Source organism: Nestor notabilis, unplaced genomic scaffold (genome assembly GCF_000696875.1).
Source record: "Nestor notabilis isolate BGI_N333 unplaced genomic scaffold, ASM69687v1 scaffold8372, whole genome shotgun sequence".
Classification (NCBI taxonomy): Eukaryota; Metazoa; Chordata; class Aves; order Psittaciformes; family Psittacidae; genus Nestor; species Nestor notabilis.
The window spans coordinates 109,267-123,369 of record NW_009918777.1 but is presented as its reverse complement, the minus strand read 5'-3'; the positions used below and the strand labels follow the sequence as shown (position 1 = coordinate 123,369).

At 40.7% G+C, this 14,103-nt stretch overlaps 1 pseudogene across 1 annotated transcript in view; it reads right to left on the bottom strand.

The window, feature by feature from the left end:
• The window catches only part of LOC104402111, a 154,802-nt pseudogene that overhangs the window by 97,943 nt on the left and 42,756 nt on the right, over positions 1–14,103 (bottom strand). Inside the window, exon 4 of the transcript XR_719893.1 lies at positions 12,559–13,071. The product of XR_719893.1 is annotated as a kalirin-like (transcript). The remainder of the gene's footprint in view (positions 1–12,558; positions 13,072–14,103) is intronic.

The window sequence follows — 14,103 nt, the reverse complement described above, 5'->3', positions numbered from 1 at the left end:
GAAGCGCGGCATTTCCCCTACCAAAATCACCCGTGTCTGAGGCCCAGAGATACAGCTGTGGTGTAATCATAGCTTTAAACTCCCGATATGTCATGACACTTTGGGGCCAGAGCTGGGATCTCTGCACAGATGGAAAGCCAAGGATGTCAGCTTTCTGCTGGATTTTGAGGTGTCCAACACTCCCTACCCCGTGTCCTGGTTCTTTCCCCATTCCATGAATCAACTGTTTCAATGTTTTCCCTTAACACTGGCAATCCTGGGAAGCTGGAAGGGTGGACGGTGTCTCCTGTCTCTACCTGGGACACACACTCCACAGGTGGCACCACGTCTCACCGCACCCTTGGCAGCGCCCCTGCTTTCCATGGCGCTGTCTTAAGCCCCCCCTGCCAGTGAACAGGCTTGTTGGTAAAAACCTACACATCCAACTCACCACTCACAGGGACTTCTGGTTCCCCAGGGCTTAAAGGACTGTAAGAGCTGATTTGGCTGGGTGTAAGGGTGATTGTGCATCCCCCTGTGCAACAGGCACAACTGATGGGTTGTGCAGCAGCGGGACAGCCACCCGTAGCCAGGCTCAGCTAGTTCCTACCAGTTCTAGCACTCAGGGGAGCCCCACACACCAGACCCTGGTCATGGCACCAAAACAGCCATCAGCCAGAGAAGTGCCTGGATACAAGGGGTTGGAAGAGGAAGATGGCACTGCTGAAGGCTGGAGACACTCTGCAGGGCCCTCCATGGCAAAGAGGCATGAACGCTCCCGAGGGAAGAGAAGTGTCTCATGCTGGAACAGCTGTAACAGCAGCAGAGACTCAATGCAAGTATTATCCCTGACACCCTCCACTGCCTTTCACCCCACCAGATGAATTTTGATGGACTGGGTACAAACTGTGACAAAAATCAGGGAAATAAACACGTTCTGGGAAGAATAGGTGTTATGGCAATGTGTCCTACTTTTCCCTTACAACACCCAAATTGAGATCAGAAATTCGTGTTGATTAGCAATACATTGAGTAAAATTTCTCAACTTGAGACTGTTTTTTTTTTTTTTGTGACACCTTTTCAGCACTGTGTCGGATGTAAGGCATCCAGGATTTCAATGTCAACTAATATAGAGGGACTTCGCAACACATGAAGGTTCAAGAAAACACTTCTGAATTAGTTTACATAACGTGCACGATACATAAGAAGAAAAGCCAGAGTGACACAGTTTAAAATGACACTGATACTCCTGGAAATGATCCACAGACCATGCTCCAAGTTTTACCTCTTAAACCATCACCAGCTCCTGAGGAGGTAACCTCTCAAGTGCACACCCACCCTTATGTGTTCCCTATAAATAGATATGAAGGCTAATTTAAGATACACTTTTAAGACCCCAAGACAAGTGTAGGCCATTTAAAGCATTTCAGCCAGTCCAGGAAGACATTCATATAGGAATAATCACATAGCTACATCTGAAAGATGCTGCACAGTAAGTCTGTGAACCTCATGCACAGTTTAATTACTTTATTTCCTGACAGCAAGGCTCTTATCACCTAACCTTCTTGAGGATCAAAGCAAAAAATAAATTAAAAAAAAAAAAAAAAAAGAAAGCAGCTTTCTTTTCTTTTTCTGTATGTGTGGGCCTCTTTCTTCTCTTTTTCTAGATGTGTGGGCTTTGTTGCCCTTTAGAGCTTTTAGGTCTTCTTGTCTTCATTAGCTAAAGCAGAACTTTGCAGTTATCATATGCTATATTAATCCTTAAAAATTAGTTTTAAGCCTGTATTCAGATGCTTTTGCCATACTGATCAGGGGAGCATTACTGTGCCTCCCAGCGGTGCCAAGTTGGAGAAGCTGAAACAGCCTCAAAATGCTCCCTATCAAAATTGGCAAGCAAAATAAGGAGGAAATTTGTGCAAATGCAAAAATATTCCATCAGAACATACTGCCTTCAATTATTCTTGGACCCATTCTAATGTTCATGGAGGAAGCAAGAGGAATAGTAACTGCGTATCCAGTGTCGGCAGCAGGAAACTACAAATAGCACAGCACACCATGTTCCAGTTTCAGCAGTAACAGGCTTCAGAGCCATTTCCTTACAGTCAGGAGTGGATGGACTGTGAGACAACTACTGCCAGAATATGGAAACATAAAGCAGGAACTACGCCATCACTCACTTAATGTTCTGCCCTCTTGCACTGAAAGGTCACAAGTGTGTTGAATGATCCCATGCAAATAGGAGAGAAAGTGGCCCCAGACCGCTGTAACTATGCTATAGGGCACACTTAGCATGAAGGAAATGCGCAAGTCTTCCTCATCCCTAGCTGCAGCAGTAGAGTGAGGCATTGTTACTGTTTTCTAAGTTCCCATCAAACAGATCAGGTTCAATTCCAAGTGCTGTGGAGGCAACATATTTAGCTGCCTGCAAAAAAAATAAAAAAAATTGGCAGCACAGGGCAGAATATATGATAAAGAAATATGGAAACCACTGCGATATCTATTTAACGCATCAGATCGGGACTCCCACTGCAGGACATGCTTCCTGTGCGATGGAAGGCAGAGCAGTTAACCCCTGTGGTTTTTAATTCCCAATTTTTAGCTTTGAACTTTGCATCCTTTGTACTCTCGTTTTACTGCTCCAAAGCAAATCCAGCTCAACAGCAATTATCTCTGGCAGATAAATGTCCCTCCTGATGGACAGTTGACCACATCTGAAAAATTAGCACCACAAATGCCTTCGAAAGAGTCTCATGTATTTCACTTGTGGAGTCTGAACTCAGGTCATAGAAGAGTTACAGGAGGAAGTCTGTACCCTCAGAGCTGTCAAACCAGCAACAGATCCATTACAGTGGAAACAGAAATGTCAATGGTAGGCTCCAAAAGGAGTCCTGTCCCCTCCTCCACAAGGAAAGAAATGATGTTTGCAATAAGGTAGGTGACATTCACTGCTAGAGTATCATCCACCATGGAGAGGATTCTGGTATATGTTCATCCAGTTCCCTGTACTGCTCTGCTCAGCAGGCAAGGCAATCCCATAGTTCCTCAAACCAGATGGCAAAACTGGGTTTGTAGCTGCTTTCAGTTGTAGGTGCAGCACAAAGCAGTTGGTGCGTACTTGTTAATTTGTCCTGTTGTTATTAGATTTGTCCCCAGGCTTTCTACTGGTGGATGAAAAAGGCAGAAAAGCAAATGTTCACAAAGCTATTGGTACATAGGGGAAGACTCCCTGTGGCCTTGACTGATAAATAAGAAAGTAGCAGGATACAAGCTTGACACTGTAAAAGCTGCAAGCTCCTTTGGAAAATAATGATCATAATATCACTAATAATGAAGACATTTTCAACTTTACAATCCAATTAGCAGAAATGAGCTCTGTTTGTGCTTTGAGTTAAAAAACTTTATAATGATCTCCTGGTCTTGCAAAAATCTGTTCTTCCCTATAGGTACCAAGAATAGGATCTTATTAAGTGTGACCAGCAGTGGTCAAAGTAATGAACAGTTCTCACAGAGCACCCCATGATTACTTCCCACTCTGGCAACTCTTCACTTTAGATTGGGGGACAACAAATTGTGGACAGCATTAGCAGTTGTCAGAAGCCTACTTCGTATGAAACAGAGTGTATGTCAGATAGCTGCATCTTTAATTAAAAGCTATTGCAAAGACTGTGAGTCCCAGCACGCAGGGAGAGATACAGGCTATGCATGATTCATCTTCCTGTTAAAGATGAAGCGTTTTGTAAGTCCTTTATCCTTAGAGATGCTGAAGAGGATTTACCCCACTGTTTACCAAGAATTCTTTCGTGTCCATGACTAGGTGGGGAGGATTGCAGATTTGATGCAGTTTAGCTGCCACTCTGAGAGTCTTCCAAAGTGGAAGGTGCTGATCCCACTCTGAAATCTCTTTAGCATGACATCTATGCTTACAGCAGTACAAGGAACTGTCAATTCACACTCCATGCGCAACTACCCTCTCCCCTTGTTATAATATCTTTTCTGCTTCCTGGCAAACTTTGCTCTTTCATTTGTTTAAAAAACAAAAAAAAAAAAAAAAAGAGGGAAAGAAAGAAAAAAAAAAGAAAAAAATTAGTCTGAGACCAGGTAAACCCAGTGGTTTGGAGAATCCATGAGCCTAATCCCTGGTGTGCTACCACAGAGCTTCGGAAGAAAAATCAGTAAAGATGCATTCAGAGCATCACACTGTTTATTCAGCTGCATTAGAACACCTCATAGTGGTTTATCCATGAGAGCACCGCTGTGCTTCAAGACAAAGCAGGAGCTGTACTCAGTAGCAAGAGTTCAATTATTTTCTTTTAATGAAAAAAAAAAAAAAAAGAGAAAGAAACACGATAGAGAACACATTTGAATAAACACTGAAAATTAATTAAAAACTACTGTTAGAATAGTTATTGCTACATGCTTTCAATTCTCACCTGTTTTATTAGACCCTCTTCTGTTCTAAGATGTATTAAGTGATTAAATAAAAGTGATTAGAGCTGGCACAGGTTCATTGGGGGAAATACACAGATTTTTAAGAATGGATATACAGTTTCTCCCTTTGATATGAATTTCTCATGTTGATCCTTTGTCCTTGATTGATGCTATTAAAAAGGTCTTCCACAAAACATCCTGTGTGAAGCAGAATATTCCCAGTACTATGTGAAAGCAACCCAAATCATGTGCAGATACATAGTATGCAGTAGGAATATTTCCAAACCCTTACATCTCCATGGGCATTTTCAACTGCAAATCTTCATTTCTTTGCTGGAAACAGCCAATACCAAATCCAGATTCAGTATCCTAATGTGCTAGGTGACATATGAACATGCACTTAACTATTGTTTATCTAATATTGTAAGACATTGTCTGCGAATTCAACAATTTAGAGAGCTATTTTCTGTGTTCGGCCTGGTATTAGAAATTCTGTGTCAGAGAAAAAAACTTCATGCTGAACACGGGGCTTGTTTTCTCTGTTGTTTTAGTTTCAGAAAGGGTACAAAGGATGGCATAAGGTGATGATCTTCTATTCACATGGCAGCTTATTTAGACTGGTAGCTGACTTTCCTTCCCAGCATTGGCTTCCCAAGTCTTATTTTATCAATGGGGAAGAACAGACATCTAGTGAGAATCTCTATACCAAAGAAGGCACCATATGTTAAGGATAACTTCAGATTATAAAAGAAAGCATTTTTCACTGGCAGTATGAGAGAGTAGACACCAGATACAGAAACAAGGTCTCAGAAGAGAACAGACACTTTGCTCTGTGCAAGAGTCTTTATGCATGGGAAAAGACAGTGAAAAATATGCTAAAGCAACTTAAACTTTTTGCTCTTCAGCAATGTCTATTCCAGATCCATAAATGTAGAGATCTGTATATTTCTTCTACAGCTTAAAAATAAGGACCAATTGTGTCAGGAACATTTTCAAAGCTTGTTTTTCTTATATTAAGACCATTGCAAGCTCTGGCAAATCAGGCTGCCCATAATGTTGCAAATGTGTACTGACATAACTGGAATACTGTGTGGACAGCACAAACAGCTGGAAATAAAGCCCTGTTTCTGTAAGCGGGTGGCAAAGTTGCTAAACCTTCCATCAGTAAGTCTGGAGCCAGAGTCAGTAGCTAGAGATGGTAGCTGCACAGTTTCTGGATGTAAGGCTCTAACAGCTATGGCTCACTGAATACTTTCAGTGGAACTCTTACAGTGGGCATGAGTCTTCCACTGTTGTCAGTAGAAGCTGAGACTCTCCCTGCTTTACAGGACCAGGGTTCTGTCTTTTTAGCAGAAAATTCAAGGGGACCCCAAGCACCAAAACACCATCAGGTCAGGGAATGTAGCTAAAACTAGCCTGAAATTGCATTGTTTCACCCAATGAAGATGTAGGCAGCTTTGGGCTGAAAGCGGTAGGTACCAACAGCAAATTGAGCCCTTGTGACCTCTGAGAACTCTTTTTCTAGGACCATGGATAAGGGATTTCATTTGCGCTTAGCAGTATATTATATTCTTATAAAGGTCTCTGCAAACACATGTGTGTTCACAAACACAGACCCCAGTTCAGCGCCTTTCGCAGTCAGTATCTGTACCCCAAGGCTTCTGTCCTTTGTCTGCACAAACATTTGGAATGGGCTAAGGATGAAAGCAACATGCTTAGATGAGCCTCCCTTAGACACTCAGTCGAATGCCTCAGTAGAAGACTTTAAGCTCATTGACTCCTTTTATTGTGGAAGTCTTAGGGAGCTTACCTCAGGTCTAACAACATTCCCTGTGTTCAAAATCTCCAGGAAAGCTCCTTACTGTGGTGCTCACTTACTGTGCTGTTGTGATATCCACAGTGTAAGTACTTAGATGGAAAAGCCTGGGCATGCTGAGTTCTGTACACCAATGCAGAGTCCATGTAACTTAAATGAAATCTAAATCCTATGCAAAAATCCATGTCGAATCCATGCTTATTATGCCTGCATGATTATTACTGTTAACTGTTAAATACCATTCATTCAGTAACAAATCCTTTTATAGTGGAAGAGCATAGAGGGCATATATATTTCTCATTGGTGCAAAACACTAAGGATGTGCTTTCATTATTAATCCTGATTCTGTTTTTTAACCCTCTTAATATGCTTCCTGCCTCCTCCCCAGTCCTAATTATCCACCTCCTCAGAACTCACTTGCTTTGTATTCATTTCACATGAGTCCCTCCATCAGCTTCTCAGTATTGTCCTCATTCATTTCCCAGTCTCATTCCCTGCGTCACATCCCCCTTACAGTAATTTCTAAGCCAACATTTCACACAAAATCTTGGAGGTGATTGTATATATGGCACATAGAACAGATCAGAGAAACTGAGCACTTCCAGCAGTGAAACAGAAGATGGAAAATGGTCCTTCACTAAGTGGATTTTATTTCAGTCAGTCGTCTGTCCCAGGTGTCATGTCTTTGGCATTACACAAAACCTTAAGGGTCAATATGATACGTTTTAAATAGGCAAACTATAACTTGCTTATGTATCACTTCCAGGGTCTTTTGCCACTGCTAGAAGAAAACGTAGAGGTGATGGGAAACAAAGAAGTAACTGAAGATGTTGCTGATCTTTTTAATCCCTCTTATGCTGCTTTTCCAGAAAGTCAGCCAAAACCTGTTTCTAGGAAATGCTTCCCCACACAGCATCATTTGACTAAAGGAACAACTACAATTGCTCTACCTAATGGACTGTAATAAAATAAACTACCTCCTATTAGCAAAAGGAGCATATCATCAGATTTGTAATGCATTTTATTACAGAGCATACAGCATCAGAATTTTTAAGTGCAGTGTAAGGGGAAGTAAACTATGAAACTGTTGAAGTGGATATGTGTCATACAATCACAAACGCCACTGATAGTTTCCCCTTTCTTAAACATCAAGATATGAATGTTTCTTAAAGCCTTCTTCCCCTCCACTACACTACTGGGTAAATTTCCACATTTTGCATTCTATTATTCCATTAAAGTCAACCTGCATCTTTTTAGACAATAAGCAGCTTGTAGAGCATTCCTTGCATTTGAGGAACACAGACCTTTAGCAGGTATACTCCACTGATGGCATGAGCATGGTTCAAATACTCAGATTGTGTACGTCTTGGATAATCTTTTCTCCCACTGACTTTGCTGTGGAGTTGGAGCTTCTCTGTATTTTTCTAGACTAACTCTGTCTGGTGTTAAGTTATTCTAAACCAGGAACTCCTAAATTTAATCTCACACTTCAGAATAAGCATTAATGTATATTATGCTTCTGCTGAAAATCAATAGGAGTCTTCCCAATACCTTCATTAGAAATGGGAATAGGACACTGGACAGGAGGCTAGTACAGCTGATGCATCTGTGATTTTCCTTCATGGAAACCAAACACCCCAATATTTATTTTGCTAACTTGGGGCTGAATTAATAGCACCTATCCAGTAGAATAACATAACAGTTCCTTTATTTAAGGACACCAAGCAAGAGGCCTAAAGCAGTGCTGTGTGAGAAAAGGGAGGGATGCACTGTGTGCTCCTGGTGCCATGGTCTCACTTCCCACACTCGCATAGTAAGTGGGATACAGGAGAACTGCTGCAACTGTTATTCCACCCTATTCCCCCTCAAGTATTTTGCTTACTTCCCTCCTCTCCAAACTCATCTTCTATCATAGGAATTTTGCATTGTTATCACATTCCAATCACTCTTGTACTCACTGAAATCCTTCTGCCATCCCAGGCTGGTCACATCACCTGAGAAATGGGAGCAACAGCTGCTGTGTGGTAGGAGCTGCAGCCCCCTGCAGCACTACCATGGCAGCCCCCAGCAGCCAGCACAGCTTCCCATAGCCTGCTCCACAGGGAAAAATCACAGGCAGAGCTGTGTTTTCCCAAAGGAAGCTTTCATATGGATGAGGCAGATGGTTTTGACTGTAAGCTCGCTACTTCACTGGCCTTTAAAGACTAGATGTGGTCTGTGGCTTGCCACTAGACCTTCTACAAAGCTGGCCCTATCCAAACAAAATGCTTCTCCCACCACAAACTTCCAGTGAAATTCACTTGTGGCATTTTCTAACTAACATTGCCATCTTTTGGAGTTTGTCTTTCTGTGGTGGACTCTAGAAATGTCAGGAAGGAGAAGGGGAGGTGAGGGCAAAGAGAACATGCAAAGCCTACTTTGCTTCCCGTCAGAGGCTGGCCCCCATGATATTACAGCAGCCTGCCCTTTTCTTTGCTCTGTTTTTACAAATTAACAGTACAGATACTCGGCTGAGTCCAGATGATGACTACATTGTTTATACATAATATGGACAACACTGATTGATTACATCATGATAGCTGTTTTTCATTCACACACATGCTGGGGTAGTAAAATTGATATGTAACAAACCCAAAATGGTGGAGAAATTCCTACAAAAGTCAAGTTGGGTGCCAGTTACAAATTATTTCCAGAAAAGCTGGAAAGTGCAGAGTATCAGGATAGTTTTTTATCTTTTTGGGGATTTATTCAAGTGCAAAACACGTGGACTCTTGCCTGAATTCTTCTCCCTGTCCGGATTTCAACCAACCAATTAACATTTCTCAGATAGTTCTGATAGTTGGATCTATGCTGATTGTGGGGTTTTTGTTTTAAACAATATTCAGTTTAGAATAGCCTGCATTTTTTCATGCTACTGATGGCTAAAAATATTTTCCCTGTTACCCAGTAAAAACACAGCAAAGTCTCAGTTCTAGTTTCAAAATTATGCATATATATGTACATACATACGTATATATTAGTTGGTAAGGAATAAATTTGTTGAACAGTGAGACTCAGGGCTACACCAGCAGCTGAAATGTGTTATTTATCAGCAGATCATTACAGTCAGCACTGCACAGCATGTGAACTTCCTCACACCACTCTGCCAAAGCTCCCCACATGGCTGACCTGCCTGCTGACTTGAGCTTCAAGGAGCTTCCAGTCTCCATCTGGGGATTCAATCTCACTGCACTGCTTGTGTCTATGTGGTAGCCCAACTTTTCATCTCCCTCGGCCCAGCACAGGAAAATAAAACACTAAAGGCCTGACTTGGAGACAAAGTTTCTCCACAAACAGCTCTGCTCTCTCCCACTGATTTGAGCGGGAGAAGCCCCAGGTGCAACTACCACTCCCTCCTTTTATTTTGCCAATAAGATGAGTTGCTCAGCAACAACTATAGGGACCTTCTGTCAGTTCTAATACCTGAAATATGAATAATTCCTGTGTCCAGGTAGTGACCGTAGCTTATAAATGTTCCAATAGAGGGGATCTATAGGAGGGAAAAAAGTAAATTGATTTGCTTTGAACATCTGGGGTATTTTAATACCAAGGGGTTAAAAAATTAACCTACTTTAAAACATTATGTGGTTTCCCTTCTTGTGTCCTTTTCTTTGCTTTTTTTTATCCCATGTTTAAGAACTTTTCATGCCCCTGAAAGACAGGACACCTGAAATTTTTAAAATCAGAGATGTCCAGAAAATCTAAGTACTTGCCCATTTTCTCCTTATTAGAACACATTTCCTAAAATATCATCCAATGAGCATACAGAGATATTTTAAAAGGCCCTAAAACATTATTTATATTCAGAATTTTATGTTAGAGTTTGAGCTTTCACAGGGAATTAGAGTTGACATTTGATTAGCACTAAATGACATATCCAGGTTATATGGAAAGAGTTGTGCCTCTCCCCAGGAGATGAAGACTATTTTGGCTCTGCTACCATACCTAATTGTAGAGGGTAGAGTGCAACTGAGCAAATGGAGGTACCTGGAAACTTTAAAATTCAATACACAGGCACACTGCAGTGGCTATTTACACAGTGGAGACAGTGTTCAGACTGGATTTAGCTCTGAGACAAGTACTTTCCAGTCTGAGATGGCCAGACTACTCCAAAGAGATCTGCAAAAGGCAGCTAAGGAGAATTAGAACATCAACATTTTACATCACTCTACACGTGTGAAAAACGAAGTAAAAGGGTCCGCAACCTTCCCTGGAAGAATTATAGGGACTCTCAAGCTGAAAAGATTAAACCCACTAATTTGAGAGTATAAACCAACAAAATATTTTCTATTCTTTATGAAAATGTAGTAGTCAACGAAAGGAAAATTTATGTTCATAAGCAGTGGTCATTTGAATGATCCTAAAGAAAATGAAGATCCAAAGCAAAGCACTGACTGAAATACAGCCACCGCTGGGCACGACAGCAGTGAGCGATCTTATAGCATGTGGCACACAAGGATAAGGCAGAAGAAGAAATTGTAGCATTTGGAAGAAACACTCTGCTCTTATGCAACCTAGAGTGGTACTGCAGTGACTCTCATTTTAGAGGGACTCATCCGAATTCAAGGTTCTCCCAACAGGAGGCTTGATTATACAATGTTGAAGCCTTTTCAGTCATTGCATCCCTTAGAGATATTTAGTACATGTATAGAAAACCAATGTCTTGTGTCCTGCTCTGTGCTACTGAAGATTATATTTGTTTCAGCAGTGTGCTTCTCCCTGATGTTTTAATAATAATATTAATTTGTAGATGATTAAAAAAAAAAATCTTCAGTGAGATTCCCCTGCAGATGACATCTGCATTTCTTTTGCTATTCATCCTGGGTCCAGTCACATTTGTGAAACAACTGGATCATACATTAAGTGAAACAGATTCAGAGACTGGTACTTTTGATGGCTATACAGACTAAATAAACATGATCCTGAGAGCTCAATACCTTCCACTGAGAATACCCTACTTCTGTGGCCTAGAATTTAAAATATGCAGCAACAACTTCTCACAAAACCACGTAACAAGATGTCAAGTACTTCTGTGTTAAGGAAGTGAGACTGCCAAGACTCTAGCACAACACAGTTTTCTAAAATAAATTCACCTAAATCAGTACCTTTGTACACTTCCAGAAGCAAAATGCAGATGAATACTAGAAGTAGTAAAAAGCCTGCTTTATGGTGTATGACTGAAATTTGAAGGTGGTGGTGTGTATGAGACCTGGTTAGGGAACTCAGGTGGGTTTTTAGCCAGACTTTTCAACAAATATGACAAGCTGCTATGCTTTGCTTGCAAGGGACTTCCCTATCAACAGGCTCCTGAATGAGTATCTTCTGAAGAGGGAGGGTATGGGGATGTAACACTTCAATGGTACTGAACACCTGTGAAACTAGTTTCCTAAAGCTGTTACTTACCCGTGCTTCAACCACTCTATGTATTTTTTTACACTGTATTTCATTTTGAGACACCCTATCTGTTTTTCAGGCTGATACACTACATTACAAACGTCTAAGAAATGAGAAGTTGCAATGCAATCTCTATGGAATAACTTAATGTTAAATACTTCTCAAAAAAGGTCTTTGCTGGTGAACAGGAATCTTGGCCACTGACTCAGTGTCAGGTATGAATCCAACTGCCATCCTTAAGTGTTGTTTAATGCAAACCAGCTACACTGGGGTTTTACATTCTGCTGTCATTTCAGAATACTTTCTCCTGGTCTGTTTATATGTTTAACCTAAACACAGTCTCAGATCTCACACTGTGGGAACTAGGTGGCCATGTCCTTGTACAAAGTCATTACCAAACATTTTACCAGTTGCAAATCCTGTTGCAGTTTCCTAGGAAAGGGAAATTGAAGATGTTGTTTGAGATAACAATTAGGAGGATTTAAACTACAAATTTCCCATATAATCACAAGAAGTGCAAACAATAATCATAGTGAATCAAACCCTAAAATCATTCTTCTTTAGGTGCAGTGACATGTAGATAAATATATTCACAAGCTTAGTAAAAGAAACTTGAAAAAAAGGCTGATTCTCGTGCTAATGTCTACCAAATGTACTCATTGTGACACAAAAATGCAGATTAACTTTCATCAAAAGTGACACAGACAAGTTATTCTTGGATATCGTTATGCCTGCTACACCCAACACTTAGTTCAATGAATTTGCTTTACGAGTCATATAAAGTACATCTGCCAGCAACATGAGGTTTACACCTGTGATGAATACCCCATGGTGCTAACTGGTCACAGTGTCCTCTTGATAAAGTCTTGGTTAAAGTGTAAAAGGAACAGATAATTCCCTACCTTCTCAGCATCTTGCTCAAAAAGTCGAAGTTGAAAGCACTGGTCCAGTTTCAACTTGCGGACATGCCACATCTGATGTAAGTGTTGCCGGGTAGAATGCAGCTTGTCTAAAAGGCTGGTGATCTTTGGCACAAGACTTTGAAAATCTGCACTTCCAGGAATGCAGTTTCTACCAGAAAAACCATCACTGCATCTTATGCATTGTAATAACCTCTGACCCTCACGATCCAGTTCTTCTACAGGAGCTTTAATCACTTTTTTCTTAAGCTGTGTGTGCTCATCAATCAGCCTTCTTGAGCCCTCAACATCAACTGGAAACTCCTTCCTAGCCAACATTTCCTGGAGATCCTCCAGCCTTGATAATAAATGGATGGCACTGTTGAAAAACTCTTCCAAGGAGACACGCAACTCTATCCATTCATCGTGGTTGTAATCCAAGGATCCTTCAAATTCATCCGTCAGTTGAGAAGGATCTACGAGTTTTGCCAGGCCTTCCACGGATACCATACTTGTCTAAGGAAGGGAAAATAACAGAATTTGAATCAGTGACTCTCTAATCAGAATCAACATCTCAATCCATAAATAGCATGAAGGGATTATTTTCCTCATTGATACATAATTGAATGAACTCTGTAAAAGATGCTGAGGACTGACCTAACTATTAAAACCATATGATGTTTCTGTCACACATTATTTGAACCACGTTGGACACTGAAGACTTCTTACTGCAGCTCTTGGATATCTGGACATGATTGTTCAATAAACAGGTATGAGGTATTACAGGGATTCTACTGCTTGTGTTACACTCAGGCTAGTGGCTAAAGAGCAGCAAAAGTTACAGGCATATGAACCAAAGCAGGTATTGTGACCTACTAAAACACAGAATATGCTGGGGTTTTCTTCCAGATGATTCTAGTTGGCTTTTGCCACAGGCAGATCTCTTTCATATTAGTAATTTCTAATGTAATTAAGCCAAAATCAATGTAAATGTGCAATGTCATTGGAGTATTAACAATTAGAATTTATTGCTAACAGAAACTACTGCTCATGAATCAAAGACAATCAATGAGAGATAGGTTTAATTCATTCAGACCCAGTAATCAGTGATCAAGAAATGCATTGGGTGCCTGGAAAGCAGATTATAGCTTAAGGATGCAACAACTGATGGCTGTTCCCATTTATTTTAGCAAAATTATTTTTCCCTGAAATATGAGCATGGGGTTTCATATTTCTACGGTTACTAGAGATTTTCAGGTTGTCATGTTACCACCCACGGTGGCAGCCCTTAGAGGTTTGTGATGTTCGTTAGTGACTCCACATCTATCCCCTAAAGATAGGCCACTAAAGAACGTCAGTTTGTGCTCTTCAGAAGTGGAGACACCCAATAACCATTGCAATCTTTAAAAAGTCATCTACAAAGAAAAATTCCTCAAAATAGCAGGCTGTCCACTGGTTTAAAGTTAATACTAGGCTTTTCTTCCAATTGTATCCATCTAAAAATATCAGGAATTCTGCAACGTATGAAAATTGGTATTGTATTGAACT